The sequence below is a fragment of the Cryptomeria japonica genome, unplaced genomic scaffold (assembly GCF_030272615.1).
Source record: "Cryptomeria japonica unplaced genomic scaffold, Sugi_1.0 HiC_scaffold_24, whole genome shotgun sequence".
Lineage (NCBI taxonomy): Eukaryota > Viridiplantae > Streptophyta > Pinopsida > Cupressales > Cupressaceae > Cryptomeria > Cryptomeria japonica.
Genome location: NW_026728846.1, coordinates 1582501 through 1605000, shown reverse-complemented (window position 1 = coordinate 1605000; position 22500 = coordinate 1582501). Strand labels below are relative to the sequence as shown.

At 60.8% G+C, this 22500-nt stretch overlaps 2 non-coding genes across 2 annotated transcripts; both read right to left on the bottom strand.

Annotated features, from left to right (window-relative positions):
• Positions 1 to 2921: 2921 nt before the first annotated feature.
• Positions 2922 to 3040, bottom strand: LOC131861341 (5S ribosomal RNA). The gene has a single exon (XR_009360416.1). It is a non-coding gene; the product is annotated as a 5S ribosomal RNA (ribosomal RNA).
• Positions 3041 to 10857: 7817 nt separating this feature from the next.
• LOC131861145 (5S ribosomal RNA) lies at positions 10858 to 10976 on the bottom strand. The gene has a single exon (XR_009360222.1). It is a non-coding gene; the product is annotated as a 5S ribosomal RNA (ribosomal RNA).
• Positions 10977 to 22500: the final 11524 nt, after the last annotated feature.

Sequence of the window (22500 nt, the reverse complement as noted above, 5' to 3'; positions counted from 1 at the left end):
CCGAAGCGGGGTTATTGGAGCGCCGCCTCTTTTTTTGTCGGAGCGTTTGGTGGGGTTTCTCGCATTGGCTCTTCCGAGGCCCAGTTGCCACCCTGGCGCGCACGAAGTCGGAAGTAGGGTTAATTGCCCGGGTGCGCACCTTTGCCAGGGTGGGCACCTTACCTGGGCTGCGCACCAGGGCGGGCTCAAGATGGCACGCGCGTTCCGTTTTTTTCACTATCTTTCAAAACGGAAATTTTAAAATCTCCTTTTTTTTTTGCCTTTTCTGGAAATTAGTGAAGGCAGCGCATCAAAGGTGCGCACCTCGCTGCCCACCTTGGTGTGCTCTGAGGTGCGCACCCGGGAGCGCTACGAAGTGTGCTCCAAGGTGCGGCGTGCACGTTGTCGGAGCCCGGTTTGCCCCGGGTGCGCACCTCGCCTGCACCTTGGCCGGGGTGGGCACCTTGGCTGGGTTTGCCCAGGGTGCGCTCCGAAGCGGGGTTACTGGAGCGCCCCCTCTTTTTTTGTCAGAGCGTTTGGTGGGGTTTCTCGCATTGGCTCTTCCCAGGCCCGGTTGTTGGGTGCGCTCCCACCCTGGCGCGCGCGAAGTTGGAAGTTGGGTTAATTGCCCGGGCGCGCACCTTCGCCAGGGTGGGCACCTTGGTGCGCACACCTTGGCTGGGCTGCGCACCAGGGCGGGCTCAAGATGGCACCAGCATTCCCTTTTTCTCACTATCTTTCAAAACGGAAATTTTAAAATCTCGTTTTTTTTTTGCCTTTTATGGAAATTAGTGAAGGCATCGCATCAAAGGTGCGCACCTCGCTGCCCACCTTGGTGTGCTCCGAGGTGCCCACCACGGTGCGCAACGCCGGTGCGAACCCGGGAGCGCCCCGATGTGTGCTCCAAGGTGCGGCGTGCACGAAGTCGGACCCCGGTTTGCCCCGGGTGCGCACCTCGCGTGCACCTTGGTGCGCACACCTTGGCTGGGTTGCGCGGCCTGGTGGGCACCATGGTGCGCACCAAGGAGCGCTCCGAAGTGTGCTCCAAGGTGCGGCGTGCACGAAGTCGGAGCCCGGTTTGCCCCGGGTACGCACCTTCGCCGGGGTGGGCACCTCGGCTGGGTTGCGCGCCCTGGTGCGCACCAAGGAGCGCTCCGAAGTGTGCTCCAAGGTGCGGCGTGCACGAAGTCGGAGCCCGGTTTGCCCCGGGTGCGCACCTCGCGTGCACCTTCGGCGGGGTTGCGCGCCCTGGTGGGCACCATGGTGCGCACCAAGGAGCGCTCCGAAGTGTGCTCCAAGGTGCGGCGTGCACGAAGTCGGAGCCCGGTTTGCCCCGGGTGCGCACCTCGCGTGCACCTTCGGCGGGGTTGCGCGCCCTGGTGGGCACCATGGTGCGCACCAAGGAGCGCTCCGAAGTGTGCTCCAAGGTGCGGCGTGCACGAAGTCGGAGCCCGGTTTGCCCCGGGTGCGCACCTCGCGTGCACCTTCGCCGCGGTGGGCACCATGGCGTGCACGAAGTCGGAGCCCGGTTTGCCCCGGGTGCGCACCTCGCGTGCACCTTCGCCGGGGTGGGCACCTCGGCTGGGTTGCGCGCCCTGGTGCGCACCAAGGAGCGCTCCGAAGTGTGCTCCAAGGTGCGGCGTGCACGAAGTCGGAGCCCGGTTTGCCCCGGGTGCGCACCTCGCGTGCACCTTCGCCAGGGTGGGCACCTCGGTGCGCACACCTTCTCAATGTTTTCTTGCCTTTTCTGGAAATTGGTGAAGGCAGCGCATCAAAGGTGCGCACCTCGGTGTGCTCCGAGGTGCGAACCCGAGAGCGCTCCGAGGTGCCCACGAAGTCGAAAGTCGGGTTAATTGCATTGTTTTCCCCGGGTGCGCTCCGAGGTGCGCAACATCGGCGCGCACCAAGGAGGGCTCCGAAGTGTGCTCCAAGGTGCGCACGATGGCGTGCACCTCTGGTGCGCACGATTCGGAGCTCGGTTTGACCGGGGTGCGCACACCTTGGCTGGGTTGCGCACCTTTTGTGCGCTCCAAGGTGCGCACGAAGTCGGAGCTCGGTTTGCCCCGGGTGCGCACCTTCGCCAGGGTGCGCACCTTGATGCGCACGCCTTGGCTGGGCTGCGCACCTTGGTGGGCGCCATGGTGCGCACCTTTCGTGCGCTCCAAGGTGCGCACGAAGTCGGAGCTCGGTTTGCCCCGGGTGCGCACCTTGGTGGGCGCCATGGTGCACTCCGAGGTGCCCAAGATTGGTGCGCACCAAGGAGCGCTCCGAAGTGCGCTCCAAGGTGCGCGCGAAGTCGAAAGTTGGGTTAATTGTCCGGTTTGCCTCGGGTGCGCACCTTGCGTGCACCTTCGCCAGGGTGGGCGCCTTGGTGCGCACACCTTGGCTGGGCTGCGCACACCTTGGCACCCGCGTTTCCTTCATTTTAAATTTTTTTTTTTTACAATCTCTCAAGTGGGAAATTCTATAATCTCAACTTTTTTTGCCTTTTCAGGAAACTTTTGAATGGAGCGCATCATTGGTGCGCTCCGAAGTGTGCTCCAAAGCTCTCTCCAGCTGCGTGCACCTGCCCCGGCCGCGCACCCGGCCCCGCCCAGCTTCGCTCACCTGTCCCGGGCGTCTGGTGCGGAACCTTAGAGTAAGAAACATCACCGTGCACCTTGGCCAACGTGCGCGACTCGACCGAGCGCGCACTGGCCGAGGTGCACACCGATTTCACCTGGGTGCGCGCGCAGCACCTCGGGCGCACCGGGGTGCGCGCACAACGCCCGGGTTGCACCGTGGCCTGTGTGCTCGGGGCGCCTCGGGTGCGCGCTCGGTGTCGCCCCCGCGCGCGCGGTAGTGCGGGCAGCGCACCCCGGCCCGGCCCGGCCCCGACGAGAACGCAAACGGGCAAAAGGTTTATTCAAATAGCATTGCGATGCCCGGCGAAAAACTAAAAAAGGGTGCAACACCGGGACTTCCCGGGAGGTCACCCATCCCAGTACTACTCCGGCCCAAGCGCGCTTAACTGCGGAGTTCTGATGGGATCCGGTGCACTAACGCTGGTATGATCGCACCCGTTATGAGCTTGTCGCAGTGTGTACTTAGCAAACCGCGACCCACGTGCGAATCCACCCCGGCCACCCACCCCCGTCGAGGTGCACACCCTCCCTCGCGAAGTGCGCCCCGTTCGCCAAGTGTGAGCCCTGCCCGGGTGCGCGCACCTTGCTAGGGCGTCGGGTGTGCACCCGGCCCGGCCTACGTGCGTGCACCTGTAGGGGGCGTCGTGTGCGTGCAGTGTCCCGTCTGCAACGCGGTGCCCACACACCACCTCGGGCGCAACGACCTGCGCTCACATGTGGGCCGAGTGCACCTTGGTGCATGTTCGGGGCGCCTCGGGTGCACGCTCGATCTTGCCCCGGTGCACCAAGGCGCTCGGTTTGCCCCGGGTGCGCACTTGGTGCAAGGTGGGCACCCAAAATAGGGATCAAGCACCAAAACACAAGTTTCGGGATGCAAAATGGGACCCAAGGACCACAAATGCGTTCCAAGACCCATGATGGGTCCACGAGAACAAAAATGTGTTCCGAGACTTAATAAACAAATATTGGGTTTTAGGAGAAGAAACATGCTCTGATGCCCAAAACGAGAATCGACCCCGAAAAGGCCACAGGCCAAAAGTGGGATGCGAGACAAAAAAAAATGGGACCCGAGGACCAAAATTGGGTTCCCAGGTCGAAGACAGGGCAACCGGACAAGAAACGACCTCTAAGGCTCGAAATGAGTCCCGACGACTAAAACTTGACAAGAAGCACCCATCAGGCACCCAACTCGACACCCATGGGATGCCGACCCACCCGGGCTTCCACCTAGCACACCTTGGCACCCACCCACCCTCGCACCCAACCTCGCACCCAACTTAGCACCTTTGAACCCACATTGGCACTCACCCTGACCCTGGCACCTTGGAACCCACATTGGCACTCACCTTGACCCTGGCACCCACCTTTGCACTCACCTTGGGACCCACCCTGGCTCCCACCTCGGCACCCACCCAGACACCCACCTTGGTTCCTTGGCACCCACCTTGGATCCTTGGCACCCACCCCGACACCCACCTTGGCACGCAACTTGGCTACTTGCCACCCACCTTGGCTCCTTGATGCCCACCCCGACAACCACCCCGTGACCTACCCTGGCTAGGGTTGGTGCACACCCACCCTGGTGCCCACCTTGGCACCCACCCTATGACCCACCTTGGCACGCACCTTAGTACCCACCCCGTTACCCACCCTAGGACCCACCCCGTGACCCACCTTGGCCAGGGTGGGTGCCTTGGTGCGCACAACTTGCCTGGGCTGCACACCAGGGCGGGCTCAAGATGGCACCCGCGTTCCGTTTTTTTCACTATCTTTCAAAACGGAAATTTTAAAATCTCATTTTTTTCTTTTTTTTGCCTTTTCTGGAAATTAGTGAAGGCAGCGCATCAAAGGTGCGCAATGCTGGTGCGAACCCGGGAGCGCTCCGATGTGTGCTCCAAGGTGCGGCGTGCACGAAGTCCGAGCCCGGTTTGCCCCGGGTGCGCACCTCGCGTGCACCTTCGCCGGGGTGAGCACCTTGGCTGGGTTGCGCGCCCTGGTGCGTACCAAGGAGCGCTCTGAAGTGTGCTCCAAGGTGCGGCGTGCACGAAGTCGGAGCCCGGTTTGCCCCGGGTGTGCACCTCGGGTGCGCACCTCGCGTGCACCTTCGCTGCGGTGGGCACCTTGGCTGGGTTGCGCGCCTTGGTGGGCACCATGCAGTGCACGAAGTCGGAGCCCGGTTTGCCCCGGGCGCGCACCTCCGCCAGGGTGGGCACCTTGGTGCGCACAACTTGCCTGGGCTGCGCATCAGGAAGGGCTCAAGATGGCACCCGCGTTCCGTTTTTTTCACTATCTTTCAGAACGGAAATTTTAAAATATCGTTTTTTTTTGCCTTTTCTGGAAATTAGTGAAGGCAGCGCATCAAAGGTGCGCAACGCTGGTGCGAACCTGGGAGCGCTCCGATGTGTGCTCCAAGGTGCGGCGTGCACGAAGTCGGAGCCCGGTTTGCCTCGGGTGCGCCCTGGTGGGCACCATGGTGCGCACCAAGGAGCGCTCCGAAGTGTGCTCCAAGGTGCGGCCTGCACGAAGTCGGAGCCCGGTTTGCCCCGGGTGTGCACCTCGGGTGGGCACCTTGGTGCGCATGCCTTGCCTGGGCTGCGCACCAGGGCGGGCTCAAGATGGCACCCGCGTTCCTTTTTTTTCACTATCTTTCAAAACGGAAATTTTAAAATCTCATTTTTTTTTGCCTTTTTCTGGAAATTAGTGAAGGCAGCGCATCAAAGGTGCGCACCTCGCTGCCCACCACGGTGCGCAACGCCGGTGGGCACCCGGGAGTGCTTCGAAGTGTGCTCCAAGGTGCTGCGTGCACGTTGTCGGAGCCCGGTTTGCCCCGGGTGCGCACCTCGCGTGCACCTTCGTCGGGGTGGGCACCTTGGCTTGGTTTGCCCCGGCTGCGCTCCGAAGCGGGGTTATTGGAGCGCCGCCTCTTTTTTTGTCGGAGCGTTTGGTGGGGTTTCTCGCATTGGCTCTTCCGAGGCCCGGTTGCCACCCTGGCGCGCACGAAGTCGGAAGTAGGGTTAATTGCCCGGGTGCGCACCTTTGCCAGGGTGGCACCTTACCTGGGCTGCGCACCAGGGCGGGCTCAAGATGGCACGCGCGTTCCGTTTTTTTCACTATCTTTCAAAACGGAAATTTTAAAATCTCCTTTTTTTTTTGCCTTTTCTGGAAATTAGTGAAGGCAGCGCATCAAAGGTGCGCACCTCGCTGCCCACCTTGGTGTGCTCTGAGGTGCGCACCCGGGAGCGCTACGAAGTGTGCTCCAAGGTGCGGCGTGCACGTTGTCGGAGCCCGGTTTGCCCCGGGTGCGCACCTCGCCTGCACCTTGGCCGGGGTGGGCACCTTGGCTGGGTTTGCCCAGGGTGCGCTCCGAAGCGGGGTTACTGGAGCGCCCCCTCTTTTTTTGTCAGAGAGTTTGGTGGGGTTTCTCGCATTGGCTCTTCCCAGGCCCGGTTGTTGGGTGCGCTCCCACCCTGGCGCGCGCGAAGTTGGAAGTTGGGTTAATTGCCCGGGCGCGCACCTTCGCCAGGGTGGGCACCTTGGTGCGCAAACCTTGGCTGGGCTGCGCACCAGGGCGGGCTCAAGATGGCACCAGCATTCCCTTTTTCTCACTATCTTTCAAAACGGAAATTTTAAAATCTCGTTTTTTTTTTGCCTTTTATGGAAATTAGTGAAGGCATCGCATCAAAGGTGCGCACCTCGCTGCCCACCTTGGTGTGCTCCGAGGTGCCCACCACGGTGCGCAACGCCGGTGCGAACCCGGGAGCGCCCCGATGTGTGCTCCAAGGTGCGGCGTGCACGAAGTCGGACCCCGGTTTGCCCCGGGTGCGCACCTCGCGTGCACCTTGGTGCGCACACCTTGGCTGGGTTGCGCGGCCTGGTGGGCACCATGGTGCGCACCAAGGAGCGCTCCGAAGTGTGCTCCAAGGTGCGGCGTGCACGAAGTCGGAGCCCGGTTTGCCCCGGGTGCGCACCTTCGCCGCGGTGGGCACCATGGCGTGCACGAAGTCGGAGCCCGGTTTGCCCCGGGTGCGCACCTCGCGTGCACCTTCGCCGGGGTGGGCACCTCGGCTGGGTTGCGCGCCCTGGTGCGCACCAAGGAGCGCTCTGAAGTGTGCTCCAAGGTGCGGCGTGCACGAAGTCGGAGCCCGGTTTGCCCCGGGTGTGCACCTCGGGTGCGCACCTCGCGTGCACCTTCGCTGCGGTGGGCACCTTGGCTGGGTTGCGCGCCTTGGTGGGCACCATGCAGTGCACGAAGTCGGAGCCCGGATTGCCCCGGGCGCGCACCTCCGCCAGGGTGGGCACCTTGGTGCGCACAACTTGCCTGGGCTGCGCACCAGGAAGGGCTCAAGATGGCACCCGCGTTCCGTTTTTTTCACTATCTTTCAGAACGGAAATTTTAAAATCTCGTTTTTTTTTGCCTTTTCTTGAAATTAGTGAAGGCAGCGCATCAAAGGTGCGCAACGCTGGTGCGAACCTGGGAGCGCTCCGATGTGTGCTCCAAGGTGCGGCGTGCACGAAGTCGGACCCCGGTTTGCCCCGGGTGCGCACCTCGCGTGCACCTTGGTGCGCACACCTTGGCTGGGTTGCGCGCCCTGGTGGGCACCATGGTGCGCACCAAGGAGCGCTCCGAAGTGTGCTCCAAGGTGCGGCGTGCACGAAGTCGGAGCCCGGTTTGCCCCGGGTGCGCACCTCGCGTGCACCTTCGCCGCGGTGGGCACCATGGCGTGCACGAAGTCGGAGCCCGGTTTGCCCCGGGTGCGCACCTCGCGTGCACCTTCGCCGGGGTGGGCACCTTGGTGTGCAGACCTTGGCTGGGTTGCGCGCCCTGGTGGGCACCATGGTGCGCACCAAGGAGCGCTCCGAAGTGTGCTCCAAGGTGCGGCCTGCACGAAGTCGGAGCCCGGTTTGCCCCGGGTGTGCACCTCGGGTGGGCACCTTGGTGCGCATGCCTTGCCTGGGCTGCGCACCAGGGCGGGCTCAAGATGGCACCCGCGTTCCTTTTTTTTCACTATCTTTCAAAACGGAAATTTTAAAATCTCATTTTTTTTTGCCTTTTTCTGGAAATTAGTGAAGGCAGCGCATCAAAGGTGCGCACCTCGCTGCCCACCACGGTGCGCAACGCCGGTGGGCACCCGGGAGTGCTTCGAAGTGTGCTCCAAGGTGCTGCGTGCACGTTGTCGGAGCCCGGTTTGCCCCGGGTGCGCACCTCGCGTGCACCTTCGTCGGGGTGGGCACCTTGGCTGGGTTTGCCCCGGCTGCGCTCCGAAGCGGGGTTATTGGAGCGCCGCCTCTTTTTTTGTCGGAGCGTTTGGTGGGGTTTCTCGCATTGGCTCTTCTGAGGCCCGGTTGCCACCCTGGCGCGCACGAAGTCGGAAGTAGGGTTAATTGCCCGGGTGCGCACCTTTGCCAGGGTGGGCACCTTACCTGGGCTGCGCACCAGGGCGGGCTCAAGATGGCACGCGCGTTCCGTTTTTTTCACTATCTTTCAAAACGGAAATTTTAAAATCTCCTTTTTTTTTTGCCTTTTCTGGAAATTAGTGAAGGCAGCGCATCAAAGGTGCGCACCTCGCTGCCCACCTTGGTGTGCTCTGAGGTGCGCACCCGGGAGCGCTACGAAGTGTGCTCCAAGGTGCGGCGTGCACGTTGTCGGAGCCCGGTTTGCCCCGGGTGCGCACCTCGCCTGCACCTTGGCCGGGGTGGGCACCTTGGCTGGGTTTGCCCAGGGTGCGCTCCGAAGCGGGGTTACTGGAGCGCCCCCTCTTTTTTTGTCAGAGCGTTTGGTGGGGTTTCTCGCATTGGCTCTTCCCAGGCCCGGTTGTTGGGTGCGCTCCCACCCTGGCGCGCGCGAAGTTGGAAGTTGGATTAATTGCCCGGGCGCGCACCTTCGCCAGGGTGGGCACCTTGGTGCGCACACCTTGGCTGGGCTGCGCACCAGGGCGGGCTCAAGATGGCACCAGCATTCCCTTTTTCTCACTATCTTTCAAAACGGAAATTTTAAAATCTCGTTTTTTTTTTGCCTTTTATGGAAATTAGTGAAGGCATCGCATCAAAGGTGCGCACCTCGCTGCCCACCTTGGTGTGCTCCGAGGTGCCCACCACGGTGCGCAACGCCGGTGCGAACCCGGGAGCGCCCCGATGTGTGCTCCAAGGTGCGGCGTGCACGAAGTCGGACCCCGGTTTGCCCCGGGTGCGCACCTCGCGTGCACCTTGGTGCGCACACCTTGGCTGGGTTGCGCGGCCTGGTGGGCACCATGGTGCGCACCAAGGAGCGCTCCGAAGTGTGCTCCAAGGTGCGGCGTGCACGAAGTCGGAGCCCGGTTTGCCCCGGGTACGCACCTCGCGTGCACCTTCGCCGGGGTGGGCACCTCGGCTGGGTTGCGCGCCCTGGTGCGCACCAAGGAGCGCTCCGAAGTGTGCTCCAAGGTGCGGCGTGCACGAAGTCGGAGCCCGGTTTGCCCCGGGTGCGCACCTTCGCCGCGGTGCGCACCATGGCGTGCACGAAGTCGGAGCCCGGTTTGCCCCGGGTGCGCACCTCGCGTGCACCTTCGGCGGGGTTGCGCGCCCTGGTGGGCACCATGGTGCGCACCAAGGAGCGCTCCGAAGTGTGCTCCAAGGTGCGGCGTGCACGAAGTCGGAGCCCGGTTTGCCCCGGGTGCGCACCTCGCGTGCACCTTCGGCGGGGTTGCGCGCCCTGGTGGGCACCATGGTGCGCACCAAGGAGCGCTCCGAAGTGTGCTCCAAGGTGCGGCGTGCACGAAGTCGGAGCCCGGTTTGCCCCGGGTGCGCACCTCGCGTGCACCTTCGCCGCGGTGGGCACCATGGCGTGCACGAAGTCGGAGCCCGGTTTGCCCCGGGTGCGCACCTCGCGTGCACCTTCGCCGGGGTGGGCACCTCGGCTGGGTTGCGCGCCCTGGTGCGCACCAAGGAGCGCTCCGAAGTGTGCTCCAAGGTGCGGCGTGCACGAAGTCGGAGCCCGGTTTGCCCCGGGTGCGCACCTCGCGTGCACCTTCGCCAGGGTGGGCACCTCGGTGCGCACACCTTCTCAATGTTTTCTTGCCTTTTCTGGAAATTGGTGAAGGCAGCGCATCAAAGGTGCGCACCTCGGTGTGCTCCGAGGTGCGAACCCGAGAGCGCTCCGAGGTGCCCACGAAGTCGAAAGTCGGGTTAATTGCATTGTTTTCCCCGGGTGCGCTCCGAGGTGCGCAACATCGGCGCGCACCAAGGAGGGCTCCGAAGTGTGCTCCAAGGTGCGCACGATGGCGTGCACCTCTGGTGCGCACGATTCGGAGCTCGGTTTGACCGGGGTGCGCACACCTTGGCTGGGTTGCGCACCTTTTGTGCGCTCCAAGGTGCGCACGAAGTCGGAGCTCGGTTTGCCCCGGGTGCGCACCTTCGCCAGGGTGCGCACCTTGATGCGCACGCCTTGGCTGGGCTGCGCACCTTGGTGGGCGCCATGGTGCGCACCTTTCGTGCGCTCCAAGGTGCGCACGAAGTCGGAGCTCGGTTTGCCCCGGGTGCGCACCTTGGTGGGCGCCATGGTGCACTCCGAGGTGCCCAAGATTGGTGCGCACCAAGGAGCGCTCCGAAGTGCGCTCCAAGGTGCGCGCGAAGTCGAAAGTTGGGTTAATTGTCCGGTTTGCCTCGGGTGCGCACCTTGCGTGCACCTTCGCCAGGGTGGGCGCCTTGGTGCGCACACCTTGGCTGGGCTGCGCACACCTTGGCACCCGCGTTTCCTTCATTTTAAATTTTTTTTTTTTACAATCTCTCAAGTGGGAAATTCTATAATCTCAACTTTTTTTGCCTTTTCAGGAAACTTTTGAATGGAGCGCATCATTGGTGCGCTCCGAAGTGTGCTCCAAAGCTCTCTCCAGCTGCGTGCACCTGCCCCGGCCGCGCACCCGGCCCCGCCCAGCTTCGCTCACCTGTCCCGGGCGTCTGGTGCGGAACCTTAGAGTAAGAAACATCACCGTGCACCTTGGCCAACGTGCGCGACTCGACCGAGCGCGCACTGGCCGAGGTGCACACCGATTTCACCTGGGTGCGCGCGCAGCACCTCGGGCGCACCGGGGTGCGCGCACAACGCCCGGGTTGCACCGTGGCCTGTGTGCTCGGGGTGCCTCGGGTGCGCGCTCGGTGTCGCCCCCGCGCGCGCGGTAGTGCGGGCAGCGCACCCCGGCCCGGCCCGGCCCCGACGAGAACGCAAACGGGCAAAAGGTTTATTCAAATAGCATTGCGACGCCCGGCGAAAAACTAAAAAAGGGTGCAACACCGGGACTTCCCGGGAGGTCACCCATCCCAGTACTACTCCGGCCCAAGCGCGCTTAACTGCGGAGTTCTGATGGGATCCGGTGCACTAATGCTGGTATGATCGCACCCGTTATGAGCTTGTCGCAGTGTGTACTTAGCAAACCGCGACCCACGTGCGAATCCACCCCGGCCACCCACCCCCGTCGAGGTGCACACCCTCCCTCGCGAAGTGCGCCCCGTTCGCCAAGTGTGAGCCCTGCCCGGGTGCGCGCACCTTGCTAGGGCGTCGGGTGTGCACCCGGCCCGGCCTACGTGCGTGCACCTGGAGGGGGCGTCGTGTGCGTGCAGTGTCCCGTCTGCAACGCGGTGCCCACACACCACCTCGGGCGCAACGACCTGCGCTCACATGTGGGCCGAGTGCACCTTGGTGCATGTTCGGGGCGCCTCGGGTGCACGCTCGATCTTGCCCCGGTGCACCAAGGCGCTCGGTTTGCCCCGGGTGCGCACTTGGTGCAAGGTGGGCACCCAAAATAGGGATCAAGCACCAAAACACAAGTTTCGGGATGCAAAATGGGACCCAAGGACCACAAATGCGTTCCAAGACCCATGATGGGTCCACGAGAACAAAAATGTGTTCCGAGACTTAATAAACAAATATTGGGTTTTAGGAGAAGAAACATGCTCTGATGCCCAAAACGAGAATCGACCCCGAAAAGGCCACAGGCCAAAAGTGGGATGCGAGACAAAAAAAAATGGGACCCGAGGACCAAAATTGGGTTCCCAGGTCGAAGACAGGGCAACCGGACAAGAAACGACCTCTAAGGCTCGAAATGAGTCCCGACGACTAAAACTTGACAAGAAGCACCCATCAGGCACCCAACTCGACACCCATGGGATGCCGACCCACCCGGGCTTCCACCTAGCACACCTTGGCACCCACCCACCCTCGCACCCAACCTCGCACCCAACTTAGCACCTTTGAACCCACATTGGCACTCACCCTGACCCTGGCACCTTGGAACCCACATTGGCACTCACCTTGACCCTGGCACCCACCTTTGCACTCACCTTGGGACCCACCCTGGCTCCCACCTCGGCACCCACCCAGACACCCACCTTGGTTCCTTGGCACCCACCTTGGATCCTTGGCACCCACCCCGACACCCACCTTGGCACGCAACTTGGCTACTTGCCACCCACCTTGGCTCCTTGACGCCCACCCCGACAACCACCCCGTGACCTACCCTGGCTAGGGTTGGTGCACACCCACCCTGGTGCCCACCTTGGCACCCACCCTATGACCCACCTTGGCACGCACCTTAGTACCCACCCCGTTACCCACCCTAGGACCCACCCCGTGACCCACCTTGGCCAGGGTGGGTGCACCCACCCTGGTGCCCACCTTGGCACCCACCCATCCTAGCACCCAGCCTGTGACCGGGCTTGGAACCCAACCTTGCACCCGCACCCGTCTTGGCCAGTGTGGGTGCGCACCCATCCTGGCACCCACGTTGTGACACACCCTTTAACCCACGCACCCTAGCACCCACGTTGGCACCCACCTTGGAACCCAACCTAGCAACTTGGCACCCACCCCGTGACCCACCTTGGCATCCACCATAGCAGTCGCCGACTTGGCACCCACCTCGGCACCCACCTTGACACTTGTGGACCCACCTTGCCACTCACCCTAGCATCGACCCATCCTAGCACCCACCCTGGCACCTTTGCACCCTAGCACTCACCCATCCTAGCACCTAACCTGTGACCCACCTTGACACTCACCCTCGCACCCACCTTGGAACCCAACCTAGCACCCACCCACCCTGACACCAACCCTAGCACCTACCCACCCTTGCACCCACCCTGTGACCCATCTTGGCACCCACCCATCCTACCACTCAACCTATCACCCACCTTCTCACCCACCTTGGCATCCACCTTAGCACCCACCCACACTGGCACCTTGGCACCCACCTCGGGCAAGGTGGGTGCACACCCACCCTGGCACCCAATTTAGAACCCACCGAGCATGTTACCCACCTTGGCACCCACATTGCAGCCCACCCTAGTACCCACCCTATGACCCACATTGGCATCCACACCCTAGCACCCAGGCACCTCGACACCCGCCTTGACACCCACCCTAGCACTGAACCTGTGACCCACCTTGGAACTCACCCTAGAACCCACCCACCCTGTGAACCACCTTGGCATCCACCTTAGCACCCACCCACCTTGGCACCCACTCTAGCACTCACCCATCCTAACACCCAACTTGTTACCCACCTTGGCACCCGCCCTCGCGTCCACCTTGAAACCCACCCTAGCACCCACCCACGCAGGAGCCCACCTTGGCACCCAACCTAACACCCACGCATCCTGGCACCCAACTTGTGACCCACCTTGGAACCCACCCTAGTACCCACCTTTGAACCCACTATATCACCAACCCACCTTGGCACCCACCCTATGACCCTCTTTGGAATCCACCCTAGCACGCACCCACCCTGGCACCCACCATGGAGCGCACCCTAGCACCCACCCACCTCGGCACGCACCTCAACACCCACCTTGGTGTGCGCACTGCGCCAACCTCTCAAAGACCCTATGTGGTGCGCTCCAAAGTGTACACCTTTGGTGCGCTCCAAGGTGCGCACCTTTGGTGCACACCGAGGTGCACACCAAAGTGTGCACCGAGGTGAGCACCAAAGTGCACTCCAGGGTGCACACCAAGGCGTGCACCTTTGGTGCGGTCAATGCAAACGAATTCGGAAGTTGGGGTCGATGTCCTAATCGCTGCTGCAGACTACACGTATGAGAATCGGACAAATAGCTTTATATAGGGGAGGTGTTGCGTTTGATGGGTCGACTCCCCTGGTTGTGTGCACTGCACCAACTTCAAAGACCCTGTCTTGTTTAAGAAGTCAAAAGTTGGGGTGGATGTCCTAATCATTGCTGCAGTCTACGCATGTATGAGAATCAGACAAATAGCTTATATAGGGGAGGTGTTGCATTCGGTGGGTTGACTCCCCTGGTTGTGCGCACTGCGCCAACCTCAAAGACCCCGCATAGCAGAAGAAGTCGGAAGTCGGATTTTGGTGAGCACCAAGGCGTGCACCTTTGGTGCGGTCAACGCAGACGAATTCAGAAGTTGGGGTGGATGTCCTAATCGTTGTTGCAGGCTACACATGTATGAGAATCAGACAAATAGCTTATATAGGGGAGGTGTTGGGTTTGATGGGTCAACTCCCTTGGTTGTGCGCATTACGCCAACCTCAAAGACCTTGTTTTCGTTAAGAAGTCAAAAGTTGGGGTCAATGTCCTAATGGCTCCTGCAGGCTACACATGTATGAGAATCGGACAAATAGCTTATATAGGGGAGGTGTTGGGTTTGATGGGTCGACTCCCCTGGTTGTGCGCATTACGTCAACCTCAAAGACCTTGTTTTCGTTAAGAAGTCAAAAGTTGGGGTCGATGTCCTAATTGCTCCTGTAGACTACACATGTATGAGAATCAGACAAATAGCTTATATAGGGGAGGTGTTGGGTTTGATGGGTTGACTCCCCTAGTTGTTCGCATTACACCAACCTCAAAGACCTTGTTTTCGTTTAGAAGCCGAAAGTTGGGGTCGATGTCCTAATTGCTCCTGCAGGCTACGCATGTATGAGAATCAGACAAATAGCTTATATAGGGGAGGTGTTGGGTTTGATGGGTCGACTCCCCTGGTTGTGCGCATTGCGCCAACCTCAAAGACCCTGCATTGCGGATGAAGTCGAAAGTCAGAGTTTGGTGTGCTACAAGGTGTGGTCGAAGGTGCTCACCTAGGTGTGCACCTTTGGAGCACAGGAAAAGTGCCCTCCAAAAGTGCGCACCTTTGGAGTGCACAAAAGTGCCCTCCAAAAGTGCGCACCTTTGGAGCGCAGAAAAGTGCCCTCCAAAAAGTGCCCTCCAAAAGTGCGCACCTTTGGAGCGCAGAAAAGTGCCCTCCAAAAAGTGCCCTCCAAAAGTGCGCACCTTTGGAGCGCAGAAAAGTGCCCTCCAAAAAGTGCCCTCCAAAAGTGCGCACCTTTGGAGCGCAGAAAAGTGCCCTCCAAAAAGTGCCCTCCAAAAGTGCGCACCTTTGGAGCGCAGAAAAGTGCCCTCCAAAAAGTGCCCTCCAAAAGTGCGCACCTTTGGAGCGCAGAAAAGTGCCCTCCAAAAAGTGCCCTCCAAAAGTGCGCACCTTTGGAGCGCAGAAAAGTGCCCTCCAAAAAGTGCCCTCCAAAAGTGCGCACCTTTGGAGCGCAGAAAAGTGCCCTCCAAAAAGTGCCCTCCAAAAGTGCGCACCTTTGGAGCGCAGAAAAGTGCCCTCCAAAAAGTGCCCTCCAAAAGTGCGCACCTTTGGAGCGCAGAAAAGTGCCCTCCAAAAAGTGCCCTCCAAAAGTGCGCACCTTTGGAGCGCAGAAAAGTGCCCTCCAAAAGTGCGCACTTTTGGTGCGCACCAAGGCGCTGGTTCGGTCGTTGCAGGCGAGTTCGGAAGTTGGGGTCGATGTCCTGAGCGGAGGTGCAAACTACACAGGTGTCGGAATCGGACAAATAGCTTATATAGGGGAGGTGTATGCTTCGATGGGTCGACTCCCCAGGTTGAGCGCACCGCGCCAACCTCAAAGACCCTACGGTATGGATGAAGTCGGAAGTTGGGTCCGATGACCGATTCGATTAGTAGGTATGCTCATGAGGTCGGAATTTGGGTCCGATGACCTGCCATGTGCAGGAAGGCGAATGTTGACACTGTGCGTTGCAAGGTGCACACCAAGGCGCTGGTGCGGTCTTTTTAGTCGAGTTCGGAAGTTGGGGTCGATGTCCTGATCGGAGGTGCAAGCTACACAGGTGTGGGAATCGGACAAATAGCTTATATAGGGGAGGTGTATGCTTCGTTGGGTCGACTCCCCGGGTTGAGCGCACCGCGCCAACCTCAAAGACCCTACGGTATGGATGAAGTCGGAAGTTGGGTCCGATGACCGATTCGATATGTAGGCATACTCGCGAGGTCGGAATTTGGGTCCGATGACCTGCCACGTGCAGGAAGGCGAATGTTGGCACTGTGCGTTGCAAGGTGCGCACCAAGGCGCTGGTTCGGTCGTTGGAGGCGAGTTCGGAAGTTGGGGTCGATGTCTTGATCGGAGGTGCAAACTACACAGGTGTGGGAATCGGACAAATAGCTTATATAGGGGAGGTGTATGCTTCGTTGGGTCGACTCCCCGGGTTGAGCGCACCGCGCCAACCTCAAAGACCCTACGGTATGGATGAAGTCGGAAGTTGGGTCCGATGACCGATTCGATATGTAGGCATACTCGCGAGGTCGGAATTTGGGTCCGATGACCTGCCATGTGCAGGAAGGCGAATGTTGGGACTGTGCGTCGCAAGGTGCGCACCAAGGCGCTGGTGCCGTCGTTGCAGTCGAGTTCGGAAGTTGGGGTCGATGTCCTGGTCAGAGGTGCAAACTACACAGGTGTGGGAATCGGACAAATAGCTTATATAGGGGAGGTGTATGCTTCGATGGGTCGACTCCCTGGGTTGAGCGCACCGCGCCAACCTCAAAGACCCTACAGTATGGATGAAGTCGGAAGTTGGGTCCGATGACCGATTCGATACGTAGGCATATTGGCGAGGTCTGAATTTGTGTCCGATGACCTGCCATGCGCAGGAAGGCGGAATTTGGGTCCGATGACCGAGTTGATGGCGTGCCATGCGCAGAAAGGCGGAATTTGGGTCCGATGACCGAGTTGATGTTGATGGCCCGCCATGCACAGGAAGGCGGAATTTGGGTCCGATGACCGATTTGAAGGCGTGCCATACGCAAAAAGGCGGAGTTTGGGTCCGATGACCGAGTTGATATTGATGGCCCGCCATGCGCAGGAAGGCGGAATTTGGGTCCGATGACCTGACATACGCATGGAGTCCGACTCGGGGGCCGATGTTCGATTCGATGACTTGCATTGTGGGTAAAGTCGGAAGTTGTGGTCTTTGACCCGATTCGATGACCAGACTTCGGCTGCTTGAGAATCGGACAAATAACTTATATAGGGGAGGTAGTGTTCTCGAGCATCCTCCCCCCGTGCCCGTTTATGTCGATTGATGCTGGTGCTCGACTGGTTGGAGCGCTCGGATGCAAAAATCTTGCACCAGGATTTATCGATTGTGATGGACACGGCAAGTCTCCTGATTGCTATGCAGGAGCTCATCGTGAATCTCTATGCGGCCTTGGTATGGACTCGACCTGCGGAATGGTTCGGCAATGGTAGTCGCTCCAACACGTCCTTGCAATGGCCACAGAGGTGATTCGACTAGAGCTCCAGTCTAGCTTTTGGGTTGCTTGGCGGACTGGTATAGCCGCGATCGAGTTCCGGCCATGAACGTTTTAGATAGCTCTTGGGCTTTCTGGGACGGAAGTCGGAAGTTTGGGCTGTTGTCCGATTTGATGACCATTCTTCGGATGTGTGAGAATCGGACAAATAACTTATATAGGGGACTGTGTTGTCTCACGCAGCCCCCTCCGTGCCCCTCTATCTCGACCGATGTTGGTGCTTGAAAGGGTTGGGATCGCTCGGATTTATAAACGTGCACCACCATTTGTCGAGTGTGAGGGACGCGGCAGGTCTCCTAAATGCTATGCGGGCGCTCTCTGAGAATCTCTATCCGGCCTCGACACAGACTAGTCTTGCTGAATGGTTTGGCACTGGTAGTCGATCCAACACGTCGTTGTTGTGGCCGCCTAGGCGATTCGATTCGAGCCCCCGTCTAGCTTTTGGGTTGCTTGGCGGATTTTGCCCTATCCGCAAGTGAGCTCGGTCCCTAAACGTTCGAGAAACCCGATTGCTATGCGCCGACTCTCTTTCTTGCGAGCCTCCATCTAGCTTTTGGGTCTCTACGGAACGGAAGTCGGAATCTGGGACCGTTGTTTGATTCGACGAGGCAGACTACGGTTGTGCGAGAATCGGACAAATAACTTATATAGGGGAGGTGTTGACTGGAGCATTCTCCCCCGTGCCCCTCTAACTCGACCAATGCTGGCGCTCGAACGGTGGTAGCGCTCGGATTTTCATTGAGCGCCAGCATTGGTCGATTTAGAGGGGCATGCGAGATTCCCGAATGCTATGCGAGGGCTCTAACGGAAATGTCTATTGGTTTCGGTATGGATGCAATTGCGAGTGGTTCGGCAAAGGTAGTCGTTCCGATGCGTCCATGTCGTGGCCAAATCGATAATTCGATTTGAGCCCTCGTATAGCATTTGGGTCTCTCGATGTGATTCCGCATTCCAGTCCCTTTGGGCACTGCTTGAGCCGCATCCCAGGGGGTTCCCTTCCCAATAATCTGCCTCGCAACCCGATTGCTATGCGGTGAGGCTCCTCGGCCGCCTCGGAACTATCTGTGTATCAGACGCATCGCGGGATAAGGGGTTGGCAACGGTAGTCGCCCCAAGCGCGTCCGATGCTTGGACCATTCCGAGGCGGCCCTGAAGCCTCTTCCGTCTAGCCGTTGGGTCCTTCTCGCCGCATCCCTCGCCTCGCACCCCGATTGCTATGCGGTGAGGCTCCTCGGCCGCCTCGGAACTATCTGTGTATCGGACGCGTCGCGGGATAAGGGGTTGTCACTGGTAGTCGCCCCAAGCGCGTCCGATGCTTGGACCATTCCGAGGCGGCCCTGAAGCCTCTTCCGTCTAGCCGTTGGGTCCTTCTCGCCGCATCCCTCGCCTCGCACCCCGATTGCTATGCGGTGAGGCTCCTCGGCCGCCTCGGAACTATCTGTGTATCGGACGCGTCGCGGGATAAGGGGTTGTCATTGGTAGTCGCCCCAAGCGCGTCCGATGCTTGGACCATTCCGAGGCGGCCCTGAAGCCTCTTCCGTCTAGCCGTTGGGTCCTTCTCGCCGCATCCCTCGCCTCGCACCCCGATTGCTATGCGGTGAGGCTCCTCGGCCGCCTCGGAACTATCTGTGTATCGGACGCGTCGCGGGATAAGGGGTTGTCACTGGTAGTCGCCCCAAGCGCGTCCGATGCTTGGACCATTCCGAGGCGGCCCTGAAGCCTCTTCCGTCTAGCCGTTGGGTCCTTCTCGCCGCATCCCTCGCCTCGCACCCCGATTGCTATGCGGTGAGGCTCCTCGGCCGCCTCGGAACTATCTGTGTATCGGACGCGTCGCGGGATAAGGGGTTGTCACTGGTAGTCGCCCCAAGCGCGTTCGATGCTTGGACCATTCCGAGGCGGCCCTGAAGCCTCTTCCGTCTAGCCGTTGGGTCCTTCTCGCCGCATCCCTCGCCTCGCACCCCGATTGCTATGCGGTGAGGCTCCTCGGCCGCCTTGGAACTATCTGTGTATCGGACGCGTCGCGGGATAAGGGGTTGTCACTGGTAGTCGCCCCAAGCGCGTCCGATGCTTGGACCATTCCGAGGCGGACCCGAAGCCTCTTCCGTCTAGCCGTTGGGTCCTTCTCGCCGCATCCTTCGCCTCGCACCCCGATTGCTATGCGGTGAGGCTCCTCGGCCGCCTCGGAACTATCTGTGTATCGGACGCGTCGCGGGATAAGGGGTTGTCACTGGTAGTCGCCCCAAGCGCGTCCGATGCTTGGACCATTCCGAGGCGGACCCGAAGCCTCTTCCGTCTAGCCGTTGGGTCCTTCTCGCCGCATCCCTCGCCTCGCACCCCGATTGCTATGCGGTGAGGCTCCTCGGCCGCCTTGGAACTATCTGTGTATCGGACGCGTCGCGGGATAAGGGGTTGTCACTGGTAGTCGCCCCAAGCGCGTCCGATGCTTGGACCATTCCGAGGCGGACCCGAAGCCTCTTCCGTCTAGCCGTTGGGTCCTTCTCGCCGCATCCCTCGCCTCGCACCCCGATTGCTATGCGGTGAGGCTCCTCGGCCGCCTTGGAACTATCTGTGTATCGGACGCGTCGCGGGATAAGGGGTTGTCACTGGTAGTCGCCCCAAGCGCGTCCGATGCTTGGACCATTCCGAGGCGGACCCGAAGCCTCTTCCGTCTAGCCGTTGGGTCCTTCTCGCCGCATCCCTCGCCTCGCACCCCGATTGCTATGCGGTGAGGCTCCTCGGCCGCCTTGGAACTATCTGTGTATCGGACGCGTCGCGGGATAAGGGGTTGTCACTGGTAGTCGCCCCAAGCGCGTCCGATGCTTGGACCATTCCGAGGCGGCCCCGAAGCCTCTTCCGTCTAGCCGTTGGGTCCTTCTCGCCGCATCCCTCGCCTCGCACCCCGATTGCTATGCGGTGAGGCTCCTCGGCCGCCTTGGAACTATCTGTGTATCGGACGCGTCGCGGGATAAGGGGTTGTCACTGGTAGTCGCCCCAAGCGCGTCCGATGCTTGGACCATTCCGAGGCGGCCCCGAAGCCTCTTCCGTGTAGCCGTTGGGTCCTTCTCGCCGCATCCCTCGCCTCGCACCCCGATTGCTATGCGGTGAGGCTCCTCGGCCGCCTTGGAACTATCTGTGTATCGGACGCGTCGCGGGATAAGGGGTTGTCACTGGTAGTCGCCCCAAGCGCGTCCGATGCTTGGACCATTCCGAGGCGGACCTGAAGCCTCTTCCCTCTAGCCGTTGGGGCTTTCTCGCCGCATCCCTCGCCTCGCACCCTGATTGCTATGCTGTGAGGCTCCTCGGCCGCCTTGGAACTATCTGTGTATCGGACGCATCGCGGGATAAGGGGTTGGCAGTGGTAGTCGCCCCAAGCGCATCCGATGCTTGGACCATTCCGAGGCGGCCCTGCAGCCTCTTCCGTCTAGCCGTTGGGGCCATCTCGCCGCATCCCCCACCTCGCACCACGATTGCTATGCGGTGAGGCTCCTTGGCCGCCTCGGAACTATCTGTGTATCGGACGCATCGCGGGATAAGGGGTTGTCACTGGTAGTCGCCCCAAGCGCGTCCGATGCTTGGACTATTCCGAGGCGGCCCTGCAGCCTCTTCCGTCTAGCCGTTGGGGCCATCTCGCTGCATCCCCCACCTCCTCGGCCGCCTCGGAACTATCTGTGTATCGGACGCATCGCGGGATAAGGGGTTGGCAGTGGTAGTCGCCCCAAGCGCGTCCGATGCTTGGACTATTCCGAGGCAGCCCTGCAGCCTCTTCCGTCTAGCCTTTGGGGCCATCTCGCCGCATCCCTCGCCTCGCACCCCGATTGCTATGCGGTGAGGCTCCTCGGCCGCCTGGGAACTATCTTCGTATCGGACGCATCGCGGGATAAGGGGTTGTCACTGGTAGTCGCCCCAAGCGCGTCCGATGCTTGGACTATTCCGAGGCGGCCCTGTGGCCTCTTCCGTCTAGCCGTTGGGGCCATCTCGCCGCATCCCCCACCTCGCACCCCGATTGCTATGCGGTGAGGCTCTTCGGCCGCCTTGGAACTATCTTCGTATCGGACGCATCGCGGGATAAGGGGTTGTCACTGGTAGTGGCCCCAAGCGCGTCCGATGCTTGGACTATTCCGAGGCGGCCCTGCAGCCTCTTCCGTCTAGCCGTTGGGGCCATCTCGCCGCATCCCCCACCTCGCACCCCGATTGCTATGCGGTGAGGCTCCTCGGCCGCCTTGGAACTATCTTCGTATCGGACGCATCGCGGGATAAGGGGTTGTCACTGGTAGTCGCCCCAAGCGCGTCCGATGCTTGGACTATTCCGACGTGGCCCTGTGGCCTCTTCCGTCTAGCCGTTGGGGCCATCTCGCCGCATCCCCCACCTCGCACCCCGATTGCTATGCGGTGAGGCTCCTCGGCCGCCTTGGAACCATCTTCGTATCGGACGCATCGCGGGATAGGGGGCTGTCACTGGTAGTCGCCCCAAGCGTGTCCGATGCTTGGACCATTCCTAGGCGGCCCTGAAGCCTCTTCCGTCTAGCCGTTGGGGCCTTCCCGCCCCATCCCTCGCCTCGCACCCCCGATTGCTATGCGGTGAGGCTCCTCGGCCGCCTTGGAACCATCTGTGTATCGGACGCATCGCGGGATAAGGGGTTGGCACTGGCAGTCGCCCCAAGCGCGTCCGATGCTTGGACCATTCCGAGGTGGCCCTGAAGCCTCTTCCGTCTAGCCGTTGGGGCCTTCCCGCCCCATCCCTCGCCTCGCACCCCGATTGATATGCGGTGAGGCTCCTCGGCCGCCTTGGAACTATCTGTGTATCGGACGCATCGCGGGATAAGGGGTTGGCACTGGTAGTCGTCCCAATCGCATCCGATGCTTGGACCATTCCGAGGCGGCCCTGCAGCCTCTTCCGTTTAGCCGTCGGGGCCTTCCCGCCGCATCCCTCGCCTCGCATCCCGATTCCTATGCGGTGAGTCTTCTCGGCCGCCGCGGAACTATACCTGTTATTGCTACTGCATCCTTCGGCTGGTAACCTCCTCTGCCGCCTTGGAACGTTCTCTTTGTCGGACGCGTCGCGGGATAAGGGGTTGGCACTGGTAGTCGCCCCAAGCGCGCCCGATGCATAGACCGCTCCGAGTCGACCTTGCTTTCAGCCTCTCACATGCATAGACCTCTCTGAGTCGACCCTGCAGCCTCTCACGTTTAGCCTTTGGAATCTCGCCTCACAACATGATTGCTATCCTTGATGCATCCCTTGCCTCGAGCCCTGATTGCTTTCTTGGCTGCATCCCTCCTCTCCTCACAGCCCGGTTGTCATCA